The sequence below is a fragment of the Capsicum annuum genome, chromosome 1 (assembly GCF_002878395.1).
Source record: "Capsicum annuum cultivar UCD-10X-F1 chromosome 1, UCD10Xv1.1, whole genome shotgun sequence".
Classification (NCBI taxonomy): Eukaryota; Viridiplantae; Streptophyta; class Magnoliopsida; order Solanales; family Solanaceae; genus Capsicum; species Capsicum annuum.
In genome coordinates, this window is record NC_061111.1 from 108,457,060 (window position 1) to 108,473,166 (window position 16,107).

The 16,107-nt window shown below is 35.3% G+C and overlaps 1 long non-coding RNA gene across 1 annotated transcript; it reads left to right on the top strand.

Annotated features, from left to right (window-relative positions):
* Nucleotides 1–1,195: 1,195 nt before the first annotated feature.
* On the top strand, nt 1,196–14,123 carry LOC124895993. Its single transcript, XR_007052317.1, has 2 exons — nt 1,196–4,723; nt 13,881–14,123. It is a non-coding gene; the product is annotated as an uncharacterized LOC124895993 (long non-coding RNA).
* Nucleotides 14,124–16,107: the final 1,984 nt, after the last annotated feature.

Here is a 16,107-nt window from a genome sequence, read left to right on the forward strand (position 1 = left end):
GTTTACTCATCCGTTGCAACAAGTCGATTATATACTGCAACAAATAACATACCTGGTGCAACAAATTAGTGATCTATTTTTATGGTTTCCAACGGATTGCTCATTCGTTGTAACGGGTCAGTTATATGTTGTATCAGATAAAATACCAGGTGTAATAGATTAGTGATCTATTTTTATGGTTTCCACGGATTACTCATCCGTTGCAACGGGTCAGTTATATGTTGCATTAGATAAAATACTAGGTGCAATAGATTAGTGATCTATTTTTATGGTTTCCACAAATTACTCATTCGTTCAATAGGTCGGTTATATGTTGCAATAGATAACATACCTAGTGCAATAGATTAGTGGTCTGTTGGAACTGTTATATTACTGTTATGCATTAATCAATTATAATCTATGTTATGTTCCTGTTAATTTAAGATAATATGGCTCCCAAAAGAAAAGAAATCGAATTAAGTCCAAGTAAAGAAACAAGTGCAGCAGCTCGACTACATCCACCACTCTATGAGCTTGATTTACAAGCGTTATCTCAATTAAGATCAAAAGATAATGAACACAGGGAGGAGGAATCTTTCAAAAGAGATGATCCAAATGCTAATAGTCGTTCCGCCGAAGAGTTGGTCAAAACCTTCAGCATTGATTGTTATCCTGTGAGAATTCAGTGTAATGGTGCTACAAATTTAATGGGTGATGTCGTGGGTAAGTCAGTCATGCGAATATCTTTCGATGCCTTCAAAAAAAAACTTCGAGAACAAAAATTGGATTCTTATTTCAGGGAAAGCTGCTTTGGGCAATATCTTGATTTGCCGGAGGACAACAATGCTCGTTTTCAAATGAAAATGGTATATGATCTTCTCAAGCGCAGGTTTATGTATGAAAACAAAAATAAGATGGATGAGGTGTGGATAAATTACTATGGCATGCCTGTTTGTTTTGGTTGAAACGAGTTTGCCATAGTTACCAGACAAAAATGTTATCCTTCTTCTTCTTCTCAAGTTGTACCTACTCTGATGCAAAAAAAAGCACCCAACACACCTAAAAAAAGCAGAGGCAAGTCGAGTGATCGTGATGACCTGGTTTCTATTGTTGGTCCAAGCTTCAAAAACAAAAATCTGATAAAAACATTGAAAGGTAAAGGACTTTCAAAGAAGCACAAACAATCTTTGTGCTTGGTTTGGTTTGTACGTAATGTTCTGTAATGTTCTTTGGGCGAGAGACGTTAATAACAACATAAGCCTCATTTTAATAAATCGGAGAGGATCTTGAGGTATTTAACATCTCTTCTTAGGGTTATGAAAGCTTCAAAATGACTGTCTAATATAAGTGTGAAGTGTAGGAGTTCATTAATTTGAAGAAGGGTAGGAGTTCAAATTGACATTGCTCATCATGATCATAACAACTGGGTAAATGGTAATATTTATGGTTTAACTAAAATCATTACTTGAAAGATCTAAAATTATGTAAAACACTTGGGTATCAGGAGTTCATAACCCGCCAGCGCTGAATAATCATAGAATACAATATTAAGGATTAAAACTATAGTATGAAATCATGGTTCAAAGACTCAAAATACAGACATTTCATCAAACATGTAAGAGTCATAAACTTGAACATGAGAATGTTCTAAGTATGAGGAAAATCATGTAATTGCATGGCTAAATTTATAATTCAATATTATAACATGAAATTCATTTGGATATTGACATGAGAAATTAGATCATGAAGCAAGAGATAACTTGAATTTTCTTGAAACCATACATGGACATGAATTGAGTTAATTACTAAGGAAAGGCAGAAGGTAAGCCATCTTGAACATACAAAAACTCCATAATAAGAGAAAATCCATACTTTAATTGAAAAGAAGGTTTTTGGGCTCCATGGGTGAAAAGGACCCATGGATGAACATCCTACATATCTTAATAGCTATAATCCTAACGATTGCTTGAACTTAGAAGCTTGAACCCTTGATTTCTTAAGAATGAAGCTTGGGTTTGATATTGGGGTAGGAGGAGGGTTTCTTGAGAGCAATTTATGGTGAACGGGGCAAATAACACCCTTTCAGAAGTTCCAACTCGTGTTAAGGATGAAGGATGAAATAGGATGAGGGAAATGAATCAATTACCCCTTGGGTACTTAAACCATGACACTGTATGGGACAGAGCAACGCGTTATGCCTCTCTCTCTGTGGGTGAGAGCAACACACCGTGTAGCTTACTCTGGGGGGAGAGCCACACATCGTAGAGTACCTCAACATAGGAGAGAGCAACACGTCCTGGCCTTATCGTGTTGCTTCACTATTTTGGCTTTCCAAACACGTCTCGATCCTTATCCAAAAATCCCAAAACTCACTCGAGATATGCTTTTAACCTCCTTAACTATGAATCAACTTAAAAACCAACATTTCAGGGTTGAGAATGCCAAACTAAAAGTTCATAAGTTTAGGGGTTTCGAAAATGACTAAGTCCTTAACACTAGGTGAAATTTTCAAGCCTTGGACCCCTTAAGCACACAACTAAGAGCTGAATCAATCTTGGAATATTATTAGGTATTATACTATATCTACATGTGGTCTATATAAGACTAAGGTAATTACCAAAATTGAAGATCCGAAAAGTGAAAAAGCTGAAAAGGAACTTTGAGCACTTATCTATATCAATATGTGGACCATATGTAGCACATGTGGACCACATATGGGTAAGGTAAGTGCCAGATGTCCAAAATCCCCAGAGCAAAAGCTACAGGAATTTTTCTAAGCACATGCGTTGTCTACATTCTCCCATCCTCATGTGGCACATGTACCCAAGGCCAGGATACGTGTGGACTCCACATGTGGCCACCAACCTCAATTTTTTTGGATCGTTCCACAATCATTTCCTAGGGTTTCCAAGTATCCTAAATTCACTCCTATGATGTTTTTATGTCTTATTATGTATGGTTAGTTAAGTTTTCCTATTTTAGTTATGAATTGATTTGTAGGGTGTTTTGTAATCTATAAATATCCTTTGGGCTTTGTATTCATTCATTCAGGCATTCACATATTGATTGATTCAGATGGAGGTCCTTTGGAGCCAAGTTCACAAATATCTTGATGTTCTTAGCTTGTTATTTAATTTAAGACTCTGGGATTTATTCTTACATTATTGTGAGATTGATTCTATAATTTTGTCTGTGTATTCCATGATTGATCTCATACTATGAGCAAGTAATTCCCTTAGCTAGGGTTGTGGGAACCCTGGAAGACTAATGAAGTAGAGGAAGTACCAAGTCATTCTAGATAAAAATTCTTGCATGTATTTGGTTCTTTCAGTCTTATTAATTTCTTAGCAGTGGCCAATGTTACGATCCAACCTAGATTATTGCTACTTACTTCAAAAGAGGAGTATTAACTAGGAAAAAAATATCACAACAGTAATGTGAAGATCAACCGTCGATCCACGCAAATAGGTATTATCTAGCAAAATGGTTATCTATTATCTAATAACTAGAGACTCAAAAGGTAATAGTTAACTGATATCTAGGATAACAGTTAGTAAGGCAACATACTGAGACTCAAAAGGTAAAGAATAAAATCTATCAACTAGTCCAAAAGACTATTAATGGTACATAACTTATCAGATTGTGCATGCAAGGCATTAGAATAGTTTTATAGTGCACGATAAGTCTATTGAGTTGAGAAGCCAGGGGGAACAAAAGCCTAGTGTTCTTATTAGATTGTTTACAACCAAGAGCCACCAATTCTTCTCCGTTTTCTATTTCAACAAATCTCCCCTTTTACTTCCCACACTGCCTGGTGATTTTAAAAAGTTTGAGAAGAACTTTTGACCTATTCTTTAGCTTGAAAGTTCTTAATATATGAATTAAGGTCATATAATTTCCCTAACACAAAGTTAAATTTGAAACTCTTTTTAATAGAGTTTCGATATGGATTTCTATTTGGGACTAATTCAAATGATCATATATCCTAGAATAGAAGGATTTAGGTGGGACAATACCCACTAAATCAAAGATCTCTTATTCCTTTTTACAACTCAACAAACCATTTGTCAATCAGAAAGCAAAATAAAATGTTTCGACTACTTTACTAATCACTATGCAGGCTGAAATGGGGAATTTCATTATAGCAAAATCTGGGTGGTATTTATATTAGTTTCAGCTGTGTTTTAGGCCTAATGTAAACTTCATTATTTAACCCTAGAGAGGTTATTTTGCAAAGTTTAATAAGAAAGTCTTTCATTGAGGTAATTTTTTTTTTTATTATTTTCTCTGTCTTTTAATCTTTATCATCTTAGAATCCTTAGAAATATCTTTAATGGTGGATTTGTTTGGGTAAAACTTATGGGTACTTTTAATATGACCTATAGCTGATTCTAAATTATAAATTAAAGATTTCTAACATGAATTTCTTAAAATAGATTATGAATTTTGATGGTTAGAAACCTTGAATTCCAAAATATGAGACCTTTAGCATAAAAACTCCATTAATAGAGAGGGTTAAGACTAAAAGAAACTAGTTAATGGTTAATTGAACTTGAAGAATTATATAGACCTTGATTTAAGTGTAGAATTAGTGGATTTGAATTCTCAAGATATTTTTCTGAAGTTTAATTGTTTAATTACTTTTAATATTGTTTGATTTTTAGGTGATTGATATTCCAAGGCATGATAGAAACGAAAGATCATTCTTGTTGCGGCTTGCTTCTTTCAAAATCTTGGCATCCAGGTAGGCTAGGTTAATAAGACATGTTATTTCATATTTTCATAATTTAGAATTGATGGGAGAAAACATGTCTAGGCCTGCGGATATGGAGTTGAGGTAGACAAAGACATATTTTACTTTAATCCCAAAAATTATGTTATTGATTGATTATGTATTACTTCTATGGTACTATGTGATATACACGAAATTAAATTATTTATAGATAAAATGTGCAAGCATAATGTCATTAAGTTGTCTAGTCATGAATGTAGTTGAATTACAAAGATATTAAATTATATTTTGTGCAATACTGTGATGAGGAGAATTATGCTAGAGTCAAATACTGATGAGCATGGTAATATCTAAGTGTGAGACCCCATGACTCTTGTGTTTGGAATCACAATAGGTGTTCCAGTAATTGTTTGGTTAGAAAGAGAAATATCTTCAGGAATACAACAACGTATCAGACCTGAATGCCTGTTCCATAAAAAAGTTTTGAATTCTCAATTAATTATTTTCGATTCACCGGATCTTACCTCTTTTGAAAGGAGTCTATAAAAAGAAAAAAAAAGTTGGTAGGTACATTTTTTTCATTCACAAAAGTGAATAATTTAAACCCATAGAATGTCAACAATTTATTTTTTGACCATCCCACGTGTGTAATGTCAAATTTTAAATTGAATTACGTTAAGTGATGTTAAGAAGGTATTTTAGAAAAGTTTTGGAATTTTCGGAAGGGGTTTGAGGTCATTTTGGGACCCCGAGGAAGTAAGTCTCCACGATAGTGGTATGCCACAGAGGTTAGCCTCCGCAATAAGAGTGTGGCATGAAGGCTACCCTACATGACAGCGATGCGCCTCGCTTTTATATAAATTTCACCTAGTGTTTACTTTTTTTACTTAGGGTGAGGGAATTTTGGTCATTTACCCCTTGTACGACTTTTAAACATAAAATTGACCCTTTCCCTTCAGTTTTTAAAGATCAAAACCATTATTTTTCCTCTCTAACTCAAAACCCAAGAAAGCTCAAGGGTTTTATAAGGAATTCACTATTTAAGCTCCAAACTTCTAATTCTCTTTAAATTATTCTCTAATTCAGGTGTGTTGCTCATCCCTAACTTGTGTTTTACATTATGGTATATATTTAATCATTATTCATGTATTTAAATTGTGAGTTTGAAATTGGGTTGAGGGATTGTGATTGGATATACTTGAATTACCTTTCCCATATTTTAAATTGTTTATTCATGCTTTAATTTATGGTAATGAGGACTGAATTAGTGCATTATTTTAATGTTTAGAATGAGGGATATAGGTTTCCTAAATTGAAGGAATTTTTATTTGGTAATGACATTAATCTCAACCCACCTTGTGAACTCAATTTTTAATATGGATAATGGCATGGCTTAACTTGTCTTTTAAATCCATTGAATTGCATTAAAGGATAAATGAATGAATATGGGTTTGGATGACCTTGTTTTAGGATTTTAAATGGAAATTGGGAGTGAGTTTGGAAATATGAATTGGTTTGGAATTATTATATAAGCTTGCAAGCATATTGGTATGATGATACCATGTTAGTAAATGCCTTAATGAAATATTCCTGGGTTAATGGTTGGTTTATGTGCAACTGTTTTAACTTAGTCTTAAAGGAAATTGTGTAGCTCTTTGTGAAGGTGTAGATCCTGGGGAGATCAAAATTGAAATCCACATTTGCCGGCATTGGGGGTCCATGTGATTGTGTGCTTGGTGCACACATTATATATATATATTGGAAGGGTTATTGCTTTAGTGTCTTTATCCTTACTTGGTCTTTTCTAAGTTCGTGTGGCTAACATGTACTGGGTCCCTTCCAATAAGGAGAGCTGGACCCATATAGTTAATAGGTGCCTATTTGTCGAAGCGAGCTACATTGTCCAGGTTAAATCTTTTAAGTTCTTTTGTTCATAGCCCTGGTACCTATATGTATATGATTGTAATGCATATCGTTTATTACTGGATTTTGGTAATTTCCTTATGTTATCCCTACCCCTTGAGTTGCATTCTAGTGCTCACCCTACTGACCATCTCGGATGCTACATCGCTTCATAATGTAGGGTTTGAGGGCTTTTCTATTACCTCTGTGCAACATTAGGTATGTGGTGTGTCTATTGAGTTGCTGTGAAGTGGTGAGGTTCCATCTTTCAGAAGGCCCTATTTTTTCATTAGGTTTCTTTTCATATTTTGGAAATTATGGATTTATTTTGTCATAGTCGGGAGCATGTCCCAACTTAATTGGTATTCTAGTTTAAAAGCTTTTGTGGACAAGTGTGGGTTGGTTATTGTTGGTTATTGTTGGATTCATAGAAATATCATTGAATTATATACTTTTATTACTATCTTGGTTAGTTTTTGCTGTTTATTATTACTGTGCTCTTTAGGTAAAGCTAGGAGGATGGTCTCCGGCCCATAATGGGCTTGAGATACCCATCACGGTTAGGCCCGAGTTTGGGTCCTGACAAGTAAGGTATTAGAGCACGGTTTAGGGTCGTTGGGTGTCTACAAAGCCTTGTCGAGTAGAGTTCCTTTTATGGGTGTGTAGTGTGCCACACTTATAAGGGGGAGGCTACAAGATATTTAGGAATGTTTCCCTTCTTGTGTTCTATTTTTGGACTATAGAGTCTAGGGTTATGAAAATCCTCTAACTCCTGGCTTGGTCATGTTTCAGATCATGCCTTCCCGAAGGTCTGACTATCGTAGAACCTCTGCTAGAAAATCTGCCCACACGAGGAAGATATAGAGGGAACTCACTCTGCTTATGGAGTGCAAATACGGTCTAGGCTCCCTGCTCATGACTGTGACACTCCACATGGAGTTCCATCGGTCCCTACTAGTCCTCCTCGAGCTTCTCGGGCTGGTAATACTTATGCTCTGTCACCTTAGGGAAATATCTATAATGCAGAGTTCCATCAGTCTATTCATATGCTTGCTCAATTGGTGGCCTTATAGTCCTATCGATCTAACTATGTTGGTCCTGTTTCTAATTCTTTTGAGGTTACCAGGGTTTACTAGTTTATGAGGTTGGATCCCCCAACCTTTATAGGCTCTAAGGTTGAAGAGGATCCTCAGGGTTTTATTGATAAGACGGAGAAAATCTTTAGGATGATGTATGCTACTGATTTATAGGGTGTGGATTTTACTGCCTATCAGTTGAAACATATATCTTATCAGTGGTATGAGGAGTGGGAATAGATGAAGGGTGATGATGCTGAACCATCAGTATGAGATGACTTTTTAAATGCTTTCCTTGATCACTTCTTTCCTTAGGAGTTGAGGGAATCTAAGAAGAGTTTGTGAACTTGTAGTAGGGTAATAAGAGTGTAAAGGAGTTTGCTCTGAAATTCTAGAAGTGTACCCTTATGCTCTATAGTTAGTGTCTTGAAAGAGAAAGTTTGCTTTGAGTTTGTCCTGTGATTTGGTGTTAGAGTGTAAGGCTGCATGTTGAACAATGATATGGATATCTCCAGGCTGGTGGTTTATATGTAGTAGGAAGAAGATGAGAAAAAACAAGTAGAGTATGAGAAAAAGTAGCAGGTAGAGATGGGAGAGAGGAAGATTAAGAAGTTTAGAAATTAATAATAGGGGACAAGTTAGCAGAACAATGGGAGCGATGGTAGGCAATGAACTAAGAAGAAGAATTAGGGAAATTCTTATTCGTTGGCTAGTATTCCTTATCATAAGACTTAGGTTAATCATCATTTTCAGGATAGTAGTGGTACTAAGGCATAGGGTGCCCAGTCTCAGGCTAGTGGAGCTCAGTCAGCACACCTTATCTCTCTTACCATTTTTGTGGGTAGCTTCACCATGGATATAATGAGGAGGAGAAAATTAGTGTTATAATTGTGGATAGCTTGGTCATATGCAGCGAGATTGTTCTTCAGCCAGAGTTGCCACTAGAGCTAATAAGGTCCTGATTGCCACTTTTTTCAATCCTATACCTAAGGGCGTCACTTTAGATACTGGCACTGGCTGGAGTCGTCTCTACGATCCTGCTACTCGCCAGGAATCTTAGGCATCCCCCAATGTTGTCACTGGTATGTTATAAATTTTCTCTCGTGATGTTTACTATTTGATTGATTTGGGTTCTACCCTATATTTTATGACTTGTTATGTGGCTGTACACCCTGATTTTTATTTTGAAAATATTTCTGACCCCATTTATGTGTCTATCTCAGTGGGTGATTCTATTATTACTAGGAAATCCTACAGGGTTTGTGTGGTGTCCATTCATTATCGGGAGATGTTGGTGGATATGCTAGAACTTTATATAATGGATTTTAATGTGGTCTTGGGGATGTATTGGCTTCATTCATGCTATGCTTCTATATATTATAGGACCTGAAAGGTTAGTAATCATTTTCCTAATGAACGAGTGATTAATTAGGAGAGGAGTTCCTTAGTATCCAAAGAGAGGTTCATTTCTTATCTTAAAGCACGAATGTTGTTTTCTAAAGGTTATCTAGTCATCTAGTTCAAATCAAGAATTCCAACTCTTAGAGTCTCTCTTTGCAATCTGTTCCCATGGTTTATGAATTTCTTGAAGTTTTTTTTTATGATCTTCATAGGATTCCTCCAGACAGGAAAATAGACTTTGGGATTGATCTTCTACTGGATACTCATCACATTTCTATTTATCCTTATAGGATGGCTCTAGCTGAATTAAAGAAGCTAAAAGATCAACTAAAGGGTCTTCTTAATAAGGATTTCATTCGTCCTGGTGTCACTCCGTGGGGTGCTCCTATACTTTTCATGCAAAAGAAAGATGGGTCTATTCTAATATATATAGACTATCATCGATTGAATAAGGTTACAGTGAAGAATAAACAGCCTCTTCCTAGGATTGATGACCTATTGATCAGCTTCAGGGTGCTAGGTGTTTCTCTAATATTGATATCTTTTCAGGCTATCATCAGTTGAAAATTAGGAAAGTTGATATTCTCAAGACTACTTTCCAAACTCGATACAAACATTATGAGTTTTTGGTTATGTCATTTGGGTTGACTAATGCTCCGAATGATTTCATGGATCTTATGAATTGGGTGTTTAGGCAGTTTTTGGATTTGCTTGTTACAATCTTTATTGATGACATCTTGGTGTACTCTAAGAGTGAGGAGGATCATGCAATCACCTCTGAATTTGTTGCAAACTCTTACGGATTAAAAGGTTTATCCAAAGTCTTACAAGTGTGAATTTTTACTGAGTTTTGTGACTTTTCTCAGGTTTGTTGTTTCTAGTGAAGGGATCAAGGTGGATCCACAAAAATTGAGGCAGTTAAAATATTGCCTAGACCCATGACTCTAACAGATATTTGGAGCTTCTTGGGCTTGGCTAAGTATTATAGGAGGTTTATGGAGAGTTTCTTATCTATTTCTGCTTCACTGATGAAGTTAACCCAGAAAAAGTTTAAGTTTTTGAGGTTCAATGCTTGTGAGGGTAATTTTGAGAAGTTGAAGGATAAGTTGACTTCTGCGCCAATTTTGACCCTACCCGAGGCTACTGATGGTTTTATAGTGTATTGTGATGTTTCCCGCGTGGGACTGGGATGTGTTTTGATGCAACATGGTAATGTTGTGGCCAATGCCTCCAGGAAGCTTATGGGTTATAAAGGGAATTACCTGACTCACAATATAGAGTTGGCAGCTGTGGTTTTTGCGTTGAAAATCTGGTGCATTATTTGTATGCGGTGCATGTGGACATTTATTCAAATCATAGGTGCTTGCAGTATGTTTTTACTCTTAAGGAATTAAACCTTAGGTAAAGGTGGTGGCTCGAGCTACTTAAGGATTACGACATGGGTTTGCAATACAATCCAGGTAAAACTAATATTGTTGCTGATGCTCTTAGCAGTTTGTCTATGGGGAGATTGTCCCATGTTGATGAGGAGAGAAGAATATTAGTAAAGGATATTCATAAGTTTTTTTACTTGGGATTTTGTCTTTTTTACTTTGAGGATGGAGGAGTGATTGTTCAGGAAGTGGTTAAATCATCTCTAGGTGCTAAGGTGAAAGAGAAGCAAACTTTAGATCCCATACTTATAAGATTGAGGATAATATGGGTCAACAAAAGGTTATGGCTTTTAAGATTAGGGGAGATGACATCTTAAGGTATCAATGAAGGTTGTGTATACCTGATGTTAATGGGTTGCGGGAAAGGATTTTGGTTGAGTCTCATGAGTCTAGATATACAGTTCATCTGGGTTCAACTAAAATGTACCATGACTTGAAAGAAATCTACTGTGGATTAATATAAAGAGGGATATGGAGAACTTTGTGGCTAAGTATATGGTTTATCTGCAATTTAAGGTGGAACATTTGAGGTCTGGTGGTATGTCCCAAGAGATAGTGTTGCCTATGTAGAGGTGGAAGATGCTTAATATGGATTTCATTAAGGTCTTCCGTGGTCACGCAATCAGTATGATTCCATTTGGGTAATTGTGGACAGGATGGCTAAGTCTGCTCACTTTTTATCTGTAAGGACCAACTACTCAGGAGAGGATTATACTAAGTTGTTCATTTAGGAGATAGTTAAGTTCATGGTTCACCGATGTCCATTATGTCAGATCGAGGTACGCAATTTTCATTTTATTTCTAGTATGTGTTTCGAAAGGTTTGGGTACTCAGGTGAACCTTAGCACAACTTTCTACCCTCAAATGGATGGACAAGTGGAACAAACTTTTAGAATTTAGAGGATATGTTAAGGGCCTATGTGATTGATTTTAAAGGTAGTTGGGTTGACCATTTACCTCTTATTAAGTTCGCATATAATAACACTTACCATTGTAGCATCCAAATGGTTCCTTTTGAGGCTCTTTATAGTAGGAGGTATAGGTCTCCTATTGGGTGGTTTGATGTAGGTGAGACTAGGTTGTTTGGTCCTGACTTGGTTTACCAAGCCATGAAGAAGGTGAAGGTAATTAGAGAAAAGACTGCTCAAAGTTGTCAAATATCTTATGCGGATGTGAGGGGAAGGGATTTGGAGTTTGAAGTATGCGATTGGGTATTTTTGAAGATTTCTTCTATGAATAGAGTGATAAGATTTGGGATGAATGGGAAGCTTAGTCCCCATCTCATTGGTACATATCATATTATGAAGAAAATTGGGAATGCTAATTATAAGTTGGAATTGACTATGAGTTTAGGCTCTGTTCATCTTGTTTTCCATGTGTCTATGTTGAAAAAGTTTGTGGGTGATCTTTCTTTGATAGTGCCTGTTGAGGATGTTGGGGTTACCGATTTTTTGTCTTATACGGAGGTCCTAGTGAGATATTTGATAGGCAAGTCCGTAGATTGAGGACAAAGGATGTAGCTTTGATAAAAGTGCTTTTGAGAAATCAAAAGGTAGGAGAAGCTACATAGGGAGCTAAAGAAAATATGAAAGCCAAGTACCCGTTCTTGTTCCTTGAGTTGAATAAAAGTTATTGAGGTATTTCCATTTCCCTCTTGTCACATTTTGAATTTTTCATTTGATCCTGATGTACTCTTGCTATTATTGTGCTAAAAATATCCTAACTCATCATTTAGGGAGAAATGATCCTGGGGGAGGGATAATATGAGACCCCATAAAATTTAAATTATTTTATTTTTGATCCATCCGCGTGCATACTGTCAATTTTGACTTGAATTATGTTAAGGGATGTTAAAAGAGTATTTTGAGAAAGTTTTAAAATTTTTGGAAGGGGTTCGGGGTCATTTTGGGACCCCGAAGTAGTCTCTGTGATAGTGGCGTGCCACAAAGGTTAGCCTCCTCGCTAAGGGTGTGGCACAGTGGCTATAATCCGCAATAGCGGCATGCCACACCGCTATGCAAATTTTGCTCAGTTTTTATTTTTTCACTTCGGTTGAGAGGCTTTGGGTCCTTTTACCCCTTGTATGACTTTTAAACATAAAATTGACCCTTTTTCTTTAATTTTCAAAGATCAAAACCATTCTTTTTCCTCTCTAACTCAAAAACCAAGAAAGCTCAAAAGTTTTACCAGGAATGCACTGTTCAAGGTCGAAACTTTGAATTCTCTTCAAATTGTTTTATAATTCAGACATGTTGCTCATCCCTAACTTGTATTCTTACATTATGGTATATATTTAATTATTATTCATGTGATTTAAATTGTGAGTTTGAAATTGGGTTGAGTATTTTGATTAGGTTTACTTGGATTGCTTTTCCTATATTTTAAATTATTTATTCATTCTTTAATTTATGTTGTTAGGGACTGAATTAGTGCATTATTTTAATTATTGGAAGAGGATATGGGTTTCCCCAAATTGATGGAACTTTTGTTTGATAATGGCATTAACCTCAACTCACCTTGTGAACTTGATTTTTAATATGGATAATTGCATGGTTTAACTTGCCTTTTGAACTCATGGCATTGCATTAAAGGATAAATGAATGAATATAGTTTTAGATGGCCTTGATTTTGAATTTTAAATGGAACTTGAAAGTTATTTTGGTTATATGGATTAGTTTGGCATAATTATATAAGCTTGCAAGCTTATTGGTGTAATGATACTATGTTAATAAATGCCTTAACGAAAGGCTCCTAGATTAATGGTTGGTTTATGTGCAACAATTTTAATTTGGGCTTAAACGGAATTATGTAGCTCACCGTGAAGGTGTAGATCTCAAGGGGATCATATTAGAAACCACGTTTTTCGGCGTTAGGGGTCCATGTGATTGTGTACTTGGTGCACACAGTATACACACACACACACACACATATATATATATATATATATATATTATGAGAGGGCTATAGTTTTGGTGTCTTTAGCCTTCCTCGATGTTTCCTAGGTTCGTGTGGCTAACACACACAGAGGACCTTCTAGCAAGGGAAGCTGGACCCATTAGCCTATGGGTTTCTTTAGGATGGAGCAAGCTATATAATTCAGATTAAATCTTTAAACTCTCATGTTCATGTCCTTGGTCCCTATCCCAACAACAATATATATATATATATATATATATATATATATATATATATATATTATGATTGTGGTGCATATGGTTTATGACTAGATTTTAGTAATTGCATTATGTTATCCCTACCTATTGAGTTGCATGCCACTGCTCGCCTCACTGACCATTTTTTAATATTGTATCATTTCATGTTGTAGGGTCTGAGTGATTTCCTGTTACCCTTATGCAGTTTTAGGTGGTGTAGTGCATCTGTTGAGTTGCTGTGAAGTGGTGAGCTTCCATCTTTCAGAAGGCATGTTATGTCATTAGGTTTCTTTTCATATTTTGAAAATTATGGATTTATTTTTTTATTGTCAAGGGCATGTCCCCACTTAATTGGTATTCTCATTTAGAGAGCTTTTGTGGACAAGTGTGGATTGGTTATTTGTTGGATTCGTAGATCTTTCATTTGACTTATATACTCTTATTACTATCTTGGTTGGTTTTCACTATTTATTATTATTGTACTCTTGAGGTAAGGCTAAGGGGGTGGTCTCTGGCCCACGGTGGGCTTGAGATACCCGTCATGATAGGTTTGGGTTGTGAGATTAAGATATAAATAACTTGAATCATTATTAGAATTGCATTATGTGGAAAGAGGTAGAGGATGATGATATGCTTGAATGTGCTAGTTATAGGTGTTGATGTTAGAATCCAAGCTGCGGTATTTAAAAAGATAGTGATATTTTAATAATTATTGAGTAATTAAGGCTCCAATAGTGACTTGTATGCTTAAGTATGAAATTGTAATTTATTTTAGAATAATCTTATTTTTGTAGATAAAAATACTTTATGTATGGATGCCCATGAGAGACTAGATTGGTGATAAGGATGATTTATGTAATTGTACCAATGAAAGGCTTGTTTGATAATGATAACTCTTTGAAGTAATGCCATGAATGACTTGTTGATGATCATGATGAATTATTGAAATAATGCCAGTAAGAGGGTTCAAAATGTTAATAAATGAAAGAACTTGATCGAATTATATCATGATTTTAAGTGCATCTATAAATTTAGTATGTCATATTGTATCACGAGAGATAGCGTGAATTTGAAAATATATATATATATATATATATATATATATATATATATATATATATATATATATATATATATATATATGGTTTTGGAGGATGCGTATCACAACGGTACGAATATAAATATTGATATTACGTATTTATAGAGGGGCGGGTACTACTCTAGTATGATACATGGACATAGATTGTCCCCTGCAGGTCATGACTAGTTAGGAAAAAATAAGTTCCTCAGCATGTGTGTACAAATTAGTGTTAATTTTGAATGGATGTGTTGTTTAATAAGCCGATAATGAGCTAGTGATGTTCTAATTGGGAGGTTTAGAAGGACATAATTGTTACATATGAAAAGATTATTCGTAGCAATGTGAGTCGACGTTAAATTTTGGTATCGCTGCTTTATTAATTTCTCATGCAATATGGCCGACGTTAAATTTTGGTATTGCTGTGAGATGTGATTGGATTGGATTCCATGAGCCAGCATGGTAATAATAATAATAATAACAAAAATTGGTTATAAGGTGGTCCAAAGTGATGAATCAAATGAATAATCCCAAATAAAGATCCCAAAGTTTCAATAATTGAATTAATTATTTTTCAAGAGTATGTATAAGGTTTGCTTATGAGACTTGAGTTCTCTAATGTGTCTTACCAAGATATGAGTTGGCTTGTATTCCCTACTTGATTGTATCATTGAGATTGATTATGTGACATGTGGTTTGAAAAGTGAAACTCTGTACTTACTTTCTATATGTTGATCGACTTGCTTCATCTATACCTGTTGTAACCGTAGCTTACCCGAATGACTATTTATTATTCTTTAATATTATAGGAGAGTGTTTGTTTTTTAGCCTGAGAGTTTAGTGTGAGTTGTCTATGATTATTAGGTTGAACCTATGGATGTACATAATGGAAATGGTAATACAAATAAAGAAATAATAGCAATGGTTTAGTGTTGGATTGTGCTGGATAGTGTGAATTATTGAGGCTATACTATGCTAGTGGTGAATATAATCTTGTTAATAGAGTTGGGGAATTGAAATTTTTTTAGGAAAAGTGTTATGATGGGTATCACAACCTTAGTTGAATTATATTCCATTTAAGATGTCATGATTTTTTTATTCTATTTTATAATTATGTGGACTAGCACAAGTCAATCGATAATGCCTACCAGTATGTGTTTATACTGACTCTACTCTTCTACATTCCTTCTTGGTATATAGACTGAATGCAAGTTAGTTTCAGTTACCATATGGATGATGATATTCAACACTAACTTCTACACTTTCTTCTTGGCAGATGTTGGAGTCTTTGTGTTATTTATTTTATTGTCAATCTATTCTGTAATTGGTAGCTTTTGTACATGTCTAGTCAGGT